Here is a 9,378-nt window from a genome sequence, read left to right on the forward strand (position 1 = left end):
TCCTCAGAGTGCCTGCTTGGAAATTCTTTTTTTTTTTTAAAGATTTTATTTATTTATTTGAGAGAGAGAGAGAGCACATGAGAGGGGGGAGGGTCAGAGGGAGAAGCAGGCTCCCCGCCGAGCAGGGAGCCCGATGCGGGACTCAATCCAGGGACTCCAGGATCATGACCTGAGCCGAAGGCAGTCGCTTAACTGACTGAGCCACCCAGGTGCCCTGGAAATTCTTTAAATCCCTCTCCAGTGTCTGGGATGAGCAGAGTGGGTCAACCCAAAGTTCTGAGCCCTGATCTGAACCCATGTGGGCTGGGTCCCACTTCTCCCATTTGGAGGGCTTTCTGGTTTCTAACCACCAGCATGACATTGAACAAATACCCTAAGAATCTCACTTTCCAATCATGATTCTGCTGTTAATTTGCTCTATGATGACTTTAAATAAATTAACATGAACTTAAATCTCTTTATCCTGAAAATTAGAGGATTAAACCCCAGATAATATTTGAGATATCTTTTACTTACAGGAATTCATCTACTAGTCATCTAATAGATCAAAAACTTAATTGTAAAAAATGAACACTCAACCATGTCCTGTATCCATAAAATTGGAAAATGAAATGTGTGCCATAATATTTAAATTAATAAAACAAATATGAATGGTATATTGGGTTTGGGGGAATATATTTTCAATAATACATTTCTTATGATTGTTCCCCTTGATTATTTAAAGTATATTCTTAGTGATTTATAATTAACCATTTGGAGAATTTAATTTCACTTTAAGATTAATAAATTAGGGCATACATTTTTTTAAAATATGGAATGCTTCACAAATTTGTATGTCATCTTTGTGCAGGGGCCATATTAATCTTCTCTACATCATTCCCACTTCAATAAATGTGCTGCCGAAGCAAGCACAGGGCATGCATTTTTAATAATCATATATATTTTCCTTTTATAAGGACTCTAATATCTAGTATTTAAAATCAATGTTCACAGATATTAAATAAATAAGAAAAATAGGACTTAATGCTGAAATTTATTATGACAGAAAAACAGCTACATTGTCAACACATGGATTAAAAAAATGTTGACGGAATTGGTTATAAGATAATGTAAAACATGGGGGCGCCTGGGTGGCTCAGTCATTAAGCGTCTGCCTTCGGCTCAGGTCATGATCCCAGGGTCCTGGGATCGAGTCCCGCATCGGGCTCCCTGCTCGGCAGGAAGCCTGCTTCTCCTTCTCCCACTCGCCCTGCTTGTGTTCCTGCTCTCGCTCTCTCTCTCTCTCTCTGTCAAATAAATAAAATCTTTAAAAAAAAAAAAGATAATGTAAAACAGACTTCAAGGACTAAGCAAGATGGTGGAGGAGTAGGAGACTTGGATTTCGTCTGGTCCCAGGAATTCAGCTGGATAGGGATCAAACCATTCTGAACACCTACGAACGCAACAGGAGATTGAAGAAAAGAATACCAACAACTCTCTGAACAGAAAAGTAACCACTTTCTGGAAGGTAGGACATGTGGAGAAGTGAATCTGAGGCGATATTCGGGAGGATAGACGGAAGGGGAGGGGGCCTCCATCAGCAGCTACCAGCAAGTGATAGAGCAACAGAGCACAAAATCGGAACTTTTAGAAGTCGGCTCCGCTGAGGGACATCGCTCCAGTGGCTAAGCACAGGGTGGAACCCTCATGGGACATGTGGTCTCAGGACTCTCGGGGTCACAGAAAGACTGGGTGTGCCTGAGTGCGGCAGAGCTCCCAGGTATTGGAGCAGGGAAGCCGGCTGCAGAGATGGAGCTGAGGTGTGGGCTCTCAGCTCGGGGTTGCCATAAGCTGGGATCCGCGGCACAGTCAGGCCACTGCTCTTCCAGCAGGGACCCAACAAGGAGCAGATCCGGGGAGACTTCCCTTCCTCCCCCGGGAGGAGCAGCACGGGAGTGCACCGCAGGGATCTGCTGGGTATGGAGACTCCACATGGGGTTGGGTGCCAGAGATAGAAATGCTGGGTCACAGCCCGGGTGAGCATGGAGTGCAGCCAGAGACCAGGGAGACAGGAGTTATTGACTGCTTTTCTCTGGAGGCTCAATGAGGAGCTGGCCTCAAGTTCTCTGCTCCTCCGGGGTGGAGACTGGGAGGCCGCCATTTCACTCTCGTCCTCCAAAGCTGTACAAAAAGCTTGCAGGGAACAAAAGCTCCTGAGAGCAAACCCAAGCAGATTACTTAGCCCAGACTGGGCAAGGGTGGGGCAATTCCGCCTCCGGCAAAGACATTTGGGAACCATGGCAACAGGCCCCTCCCCCAGAAGATCAGAAAGAACAACCAGCCAAGACCAAGATTACCAATCAATGAGAGCAGCAGAACTCCACCACTAGGGGAATAATGCACATAGAATTCATGGCTTTTTTTACCATGATTCTTTAGTCTTTCAAAGTTATTTTTTTTTAACAGTCTTTTTTTTTTTGAAAATTTTTTCCCCTTTTTCAACCAACATCTTATCAATCCCTTTTTTAAAAAATCTTTTTTTATTTTTCATTTTTAGTCATATTCTATCCCTTCCTAGTAGATACCCTTATTTTCGGTATATATATATATAAGTTGTCCTCTCTTTAAAATTTTGGGATAAAGTTTCTTCTAACAGATCAAAGTATACCCTAAATCTCTAGTGTATGGCTTTGTTCCAGTCTCCTGCCTGATCACATTCTCTCCCCCGCTTTTTTTTAAATCCTCTTCTTTCTTTTTTCACCCAACTTCTTATCTTATCAATTCCTTTTATAAAATCTTTTATAATTTTCATCTTTACAGTCATATTCAATCCCTTCATCATATTAACCCTTATTTTTATACATATATAAGTTTTTCTTTCTTTAAAATTTTGGGAGGCACTTTCTTCTAACAGACCAAAATACGCCCAAAATCTAGTGTGTGGCAGTGATCTATGCACCAGCCTGATCATATTTGATCATATTCTATTTGTTTGTTTTGTTTTTGTTTGTTTTTATCTTTTTCTTTTTTCTTTTTTCTTTCTTTCCCTTTCTTTTCCCCAGGTTTCAGGTCTTTTCTGGCTTATTTAGTGTATATATTCTGGGGACATTGTTACCCTGTTAGTATTTTGTTCTCTCATTCATCTATTCTCCTTTGGACAAAATTACAAGATGGAAAAAATCACCTCAAAAAAAAGACCAAGAGGCACTACCGACTGCCAGGGACCTAATCAATATGGACATTAGTAAGATGTCAGAACTAGAGTTCAGAATGATGATTTTAAAGATACTAGCTGGGCTTGAAAAAAAGCATGGAAGATATTAGAGAAATGCTTTCTGGAGAAATAAAAGAACTAAAATCTAACCAAGTCAAAATCAAAAAGGCTATTAATGAGGTGCAACCAAAAATGGAGGCTCTAACTGCTAGGATAAATGAAGCAGAAGAGAGAATTATTGATATAGAAGATGAAATGATGGAAAATAAAGAAGCTGAGAAAAAGAGAGATAAACACCTACTGGATCACGAGGGCAGAATTTGAGAGATAAGTGATACCATAAGATGAAACAACATTAGAATAATTGGGATCCCAGAAGAAGAAGAAAGAGAGAGAAGGGCAGAAGGTATATTGGAGCAAATTATAGCAGAGAACTACCCTAATTTGGGGAAGGAAACAGGCATCAAAACCCAGGAGGCACAGAGAACCCCTCTCAAAATCAATAAAAACAGGTCAACACCCCTACATCTAATAGTAAAACTTACGAGTCTCAGAGACAAAGAAAATCCTGAAAGCAGCTCAGGAGAAGAGATCTGTAACCTACAATGGTAGAAACATTAGATTGGCAACAGACCTACCCACAGAGACCTGGCAGGCCAGAAAGGACTGGCATGATATATTCAGAGCACTAAATGAGAAAAATATGCAGCTAAGAATACTATATCCAGCTAGGCTGTCATTGAAAATAGGAGGAGAGATAAAAAGCTTCCAGGACAAACAAAAACTAAAGGAATTTGCAAACACAAAACCAGCCCTACAAGAAATATTGAAAGGGGTTCTCTAAGCAAAGAGAGAGCCTAAAAGCAACATAGACCCTAAAAGCAACATAGACCAGAAAGGAACACAGACAATATACAGTAACAGTCACTTTACAGGCAATACAATGACACTAAATTCATACCTTTCAATAGTTACCCTGAATGTAAATGGCCTAAATGCCCCAATCAAAAGACACAGGCTATCAGATTGGATAAAAAAACAAGACCCATCGATATGCTGTCTGCAAGAGACTCATTTTAGACCCAAAGACACCCCCAGATTGAAAGTGAGGGGGGGGAAACCATTTACCATGCTAATGGACACCAAAAGAAAGCTGGAGTGGCAATCCTTATAGCAGACCAATTAGATTTTAAACCAAAGACTATAATAAGAGATGAGGAAGGACACTATATCATACTTAAAAGGTCTATCCAACAAGAAGATCTAACAATTGTAAATACCTATGCCCTTAACATAGGAGCAGCCAATTATATAAACCAATTAATAACAAAAGCAAAGAAACACATTGACAACAATACAATAATAGTGGGGGACTTTAACACCCCCCTTACTGAAATGGACAGATCATCTAAGCAAAAGATCAACAGGGAAATAAAGACTTTAAATGACACACTGGACCAGATGGACTTCACAGATATATTCAGAACATTCCACCCCAAAGCAATGAAATACACATTCTTCTCTAGGGCCCATGGAACATTCTCCAGAATAGATCACATCCTAGGTCACAAACCAGGTTTCAACCAGTACCAAAAGACTGGGATCATTCCCTGTGTATTTTCAGACCACAATGCTTTGAAACTAGAAGTCAATCACAAGAGGAAAGTCAGAAAGAACTCAACTACATGGAGGCTAAAGAGCTTCCTACTAAAGAATGAATGGGTCAACCAGGAAATTAAAGAAGAATTAAAAAAAAATTCATGGAAACCAATGAAAATGAAAACACAAGTGTTCAAAATCTTTGGGATGAAGCAAAGGCAGTCCTAAGAGGAAAGTATATAGCAATACAAGCCTTTCTTAAGAAACAAGAAAGGTCTCAAACACACAACCTAACCCTACACCTACAGGAGCTGGAGAAAGAACAGCAAATAAAGTCTAAACCCAGCAGGAGAAGAGAAATAATAAAGATCAGAGCAGAAATCAATGAAATAGAAACCAAAAGAACAGTAGAACAGATAAAAGAAACTAGGAACTGGTTCTTTGAATTAACAAGATTGATAAGCCTCTGGCCAGACGTATCAAAAAGAAAAGAGAAAGGACCCAAATAAACAAAATCATGAATGAAAGAGGAGAGATCACAACCAACACCAAAGAAATACAAACAATTATAAGAAGATATTATGAGCAACTCTATGCCAGCAAATTAGATAACCTGGAAGAAATGGATGCATTCCTAGAGATGTATCAACTACCAAAACTGAACCAGGAAGAAATAGAAAACCTGAACAGACCTATAACCACTAAGGAAATTGAAGCAGTCATAAAAAATCTCCCAAAAAACAAAAGCCCAGGGCCAGATGGCTTCCCAGGGGAATTCTACCAAACATTTCAAGAAGAATTAATACCTATTCTTCTGAAACTGTTCCAAAAAATAGAAATGGAAGGAAAACTTCCAAACTCGTTTTATGAGGCCAATATTACCTTGATCCCAAAACCAGACAAAGACCCCATCAAAAAGGAAAATTACAGACCAGTATCCTTGATGAACATGGATGCAAAAATTCTCACCAAAATACTAGCCAATAGGATCCAACAGTATATTAAAAGGATTATTCACCATGACCAAGTGGGATTTATCCCTGGGCTGCAGGTTTGGTTCAACATCCACAAATCAATCAATGTGATACAATACATTAATCAAAGAAAGAACAAGAACCATATGATCCTCTCAATAGATGCAGAAAAATCATTTGACAAAGTACAGCATCCTTTCTTGATCAAAACTCTTCAGGGTATAGGCATTTAGGGTACATACCTCAATATCATAAAAGCCATCTATGAAAAACCCACAGCGAATATCATTCTCAATGAGGAAAAACTGAGAGCTTTCCCCCTAAGGTCAGGAACACAGCAGGGATGTCCACTATCACCACTGCTATTCAACATAGTATTAGAAGTCCTAGCCACAGCAATCAGACAACAAAAAGAAATAAAAGGCATCCAAATCGGCAAAGAAGAAGTCAAACTCTCACTCTTTGCAGATGATATGATACTTTATGTGGAAAACCCAAAAGACTCCACCCCAAAACTGCTAGAACTCATACAGGAATTCAGTAAAGTGGCAGGATATAAAATCAATGCACAGAAGTCAGTGGCATTCCTATACACCAACAACAAGACAGAAGAAAGAGAAATTAAGGAGTCGATTCCATTTACAATTGCACCCAAAACCATAAGCTACCTAGGAATAAATCTAACCAAAGAGACAAAGGATCTGTACTCAGAGAACTATAAAATACTCATGAAAGAAATTGAGGAAGACACAAAGAAATGGAAAAACGTTCCATGCTCATGGATTGGAAGAACAAATATTGTGAGGATGTCAATGCTACCTAGAGCAATCTACACATTCAATGCAATCCCCATCAAAATACCATCCACTTATTTCAAAGAAGTGAAACAAATAATCCTCAAATTTGTATGGAACCAGAAAAGACCCCAATTAGCCAGAGGAACGTTGAAAAAGAAAAGCAAAGCTGGCAGCATCACAATTCCGGACTTCCGGCTCTATTACAAAGCTGTCATCATCAAGACAGTATGGTACTGGCACAAAAACAGACACATCGATCAGTGGAACAGAATAGAGAGCCCAGAAATGGACCCTCAACTCTATGGTCAACTCATCTTCGACAAAGCAGGAAAGAATGTCCAATGGAGAAAAGACAGTCTCTTCAACAAATGGTGTTGGGAAAATTGGACAGCCACATGCAGAATAAAACTGGACTATTTCCTTACACCACACACAAAAATAGACTCCAAATGGTTGAAAGACTTAAATGTGAGACAGGAGTCCATCAAAATCCTAAAGGAGAACACAGGCAGCAACCTCTTTGACCTCAGCCGCAGCAATTTCTTCCTAGAAACATCGCCAAAGCAAGGGAAGCAAGGGCAAAAATGAACTATTGGGACTTCATCAGGATAAAAAGCTTTTGCACAGCAAAAGAAACAGTCAAGAAAACCAAAAGACAACCGACAGAATAGGAGAAGATATTTGCAAATGACATATCAGATAAAGGGCTAGTATCCAAAATCTATAAAGAACTTATCAAACTCAACACCCAAAGAACAAATGATCCAATCAAGAAATGGGCAGAAGACATGAACAGACATTTTTCCAAAGAAGACATCCAAATGGCCAACAGACACATGAATAAGTGCTCAACGTCGCTCAGCATCAGGGAAATCCAAATCAAAACCTCAATGAGATACCACCTCACACCAGTCAGAATGGCTAAAATTAACAAGTCAGGAAATGACAGATGTGGCGGGGATGCAGAGAAAGGGGAACCCTCCTACACTGTTGGTCAGAATGCAAGCTGGTGCAGCCACTCTGGAAAACAGTATGGAGGTTCCTCAAAAAGTTGAAAATAGAGCTACCATATGAACCAGCAATTGCACTACTGGGTATTTACCCCAAAGATACAAATGTAGGGATCCGAAGGGGTACGTGCACCCCAATGTTTATAGCAACAATGTCCACAATAGCCAAACTGTGGAAAGAGCCAAGATGTCCATCGACAGATGAATGGATAAAGAAGATGTGGTATATATATACAAGGGAATATTATGCAGCCATCAAAAGGAATGAGATCTTGCCATTTGCAACGATGTGGATGGAACTGGAGGGTGTTATGCTGAGTGAAATAAGTCAATCAGAAAAAGACATGTATCATATGACCTCACTGATATGAGGAATTCTTAATCTCAGGAAACAAACTGAGGGTTGCTGGAGTGGGGGCGGGGGTGGGAGGGATGGGGTGGCTGGGTGATGGACATTGGGGAGGGTATGTGCTATGGTGAGCACTGTGAATTATGCAAGACTGTTGAATCACAGACATGTACCTCTGAAACAAATAATGCAATATATGTTAGAAAAAAAAAAAAGAAGAAGAAGATAGCAGGAGGGGAAGAATGAAGGGGGGGAATCGGAGGGGTAGACAAACCATGAGAGATGATGGACTCTGAAAAACAAACTGAGGGTTCTAGAGGGGAGGGTGGTGGGGGGATGGGTTAGCCTGGTGATGGGTATTAAAGAGGGCACGTTCTGCATGGAGCACTGCATGTTATGCGCAAACAATGAATCATGGATCACTACATCAAAAACTAATGATGTAATGTATGGTGATTAACATAACAATAAAAAAAATTTTAAAAAGTTGTGGGGGATGTGTCTTAAAGATAGATTGTAAAGGAAGTGTGTGAAGTCCTAAATTCATCCATGACTTCATTCTCCACATCCATGGGTAACAGAATATTACAATGAATCCTGAAAACATAAACTGACCAAAGTTTGTACAGACAAAGAACTGAAGCGATCAGATGCACTCCTCAAAGTTCTTAAGAACAGGAGATCTATAGTAAACAGAAGACTAGGAACTTCCCACCTAAATTATTAATGAATCCTCTATGGTGCTTCTGATGCATTTCCCAGAGACCACTCATGGGAAAAACATCTAAGTACTTTATAAAATGTTGTGCTTTATTATTGCAAAACACTAATAAGTCATATGAACATATTCCATTCATAATACAGGAAGCTCTACCAGTAGCCCTGGACAAACAATGCTATCATATCAAGACATAACTGAATTCACTCAGAGGTTTAGTAGAGGACATCACTAGGACTTCACTGAAAGGTTTTCATCACATCCTGCTGACTTTTAGTATATAGTTAAGTGTCAAGACCTACTGTCTTAGATTCAAGCCTCCTACAGTAATAGGTTTCTTGCTACTAATTTGCTTTTTTCTCTCTAGACACAGGAACCAATGGTCCATTTTATTCAATTGAGTCCAGACCCATGATAACAAACAATATAAACCTCCTTATAGAGGTGTGAGACTCTTTAGAAACCTGGTAATCATAAACTAATCCTAAATAGAAATTCAACGTTTGTATCAAAGTTGTTCCAAACTTCCACACTTAGTCTATATAAGACTAACACTATCCAAGGAAGGAGCATTCAACCTACATATTCATTAAAAAGAATGCCATATTTGTGACTTTATTTGTCCCTAACAAGTCCTACCTTTGTTTTCATATATCACATCACCTTGGCATTCTCTGTTGTCTAGAAAAGAAAGGAAGGAAGGAAGGAAGGAAGGAAGGAAGGAAGGAAGGAAGGAAG

At 39.6% G+C, this 9,378-nt stretch overlaps 1 non-coding gene across 1 annotated transcript; it reads right to left on the minus strand.

The window, feature by feature from the left end:
* Nucleotides 1–805: 805 nt before the first annotated feature.
* On the minus strand, nt 806–912 carry LOC118008383. Its single transcript, XR_004678685.1, has one exon. It is a non-coding gene; the product is annotated as a U6 spliceosomal RNA (small nuclear RNA).
* Between the last annotated feature and the right edge of the window lie 8,466 nt (nt 913–9,378).

The sequence above is a fragment of the Mirounga leonina genome, unplaced genomic scaffold (assembly GCF_011800145.1).
Source record: "Mirounga leonina isolate KUSES-001 unplaced genomic scaffold, KU_Mleo_1.0 Mir_125, whole genome shotgun sequence".
Taxonomy (NCBI): Eukaryota; Metazoa; Chordata; class Mammalia; order Carnivora; family Phocidae; genus Mirounga; species Mirounga leonina.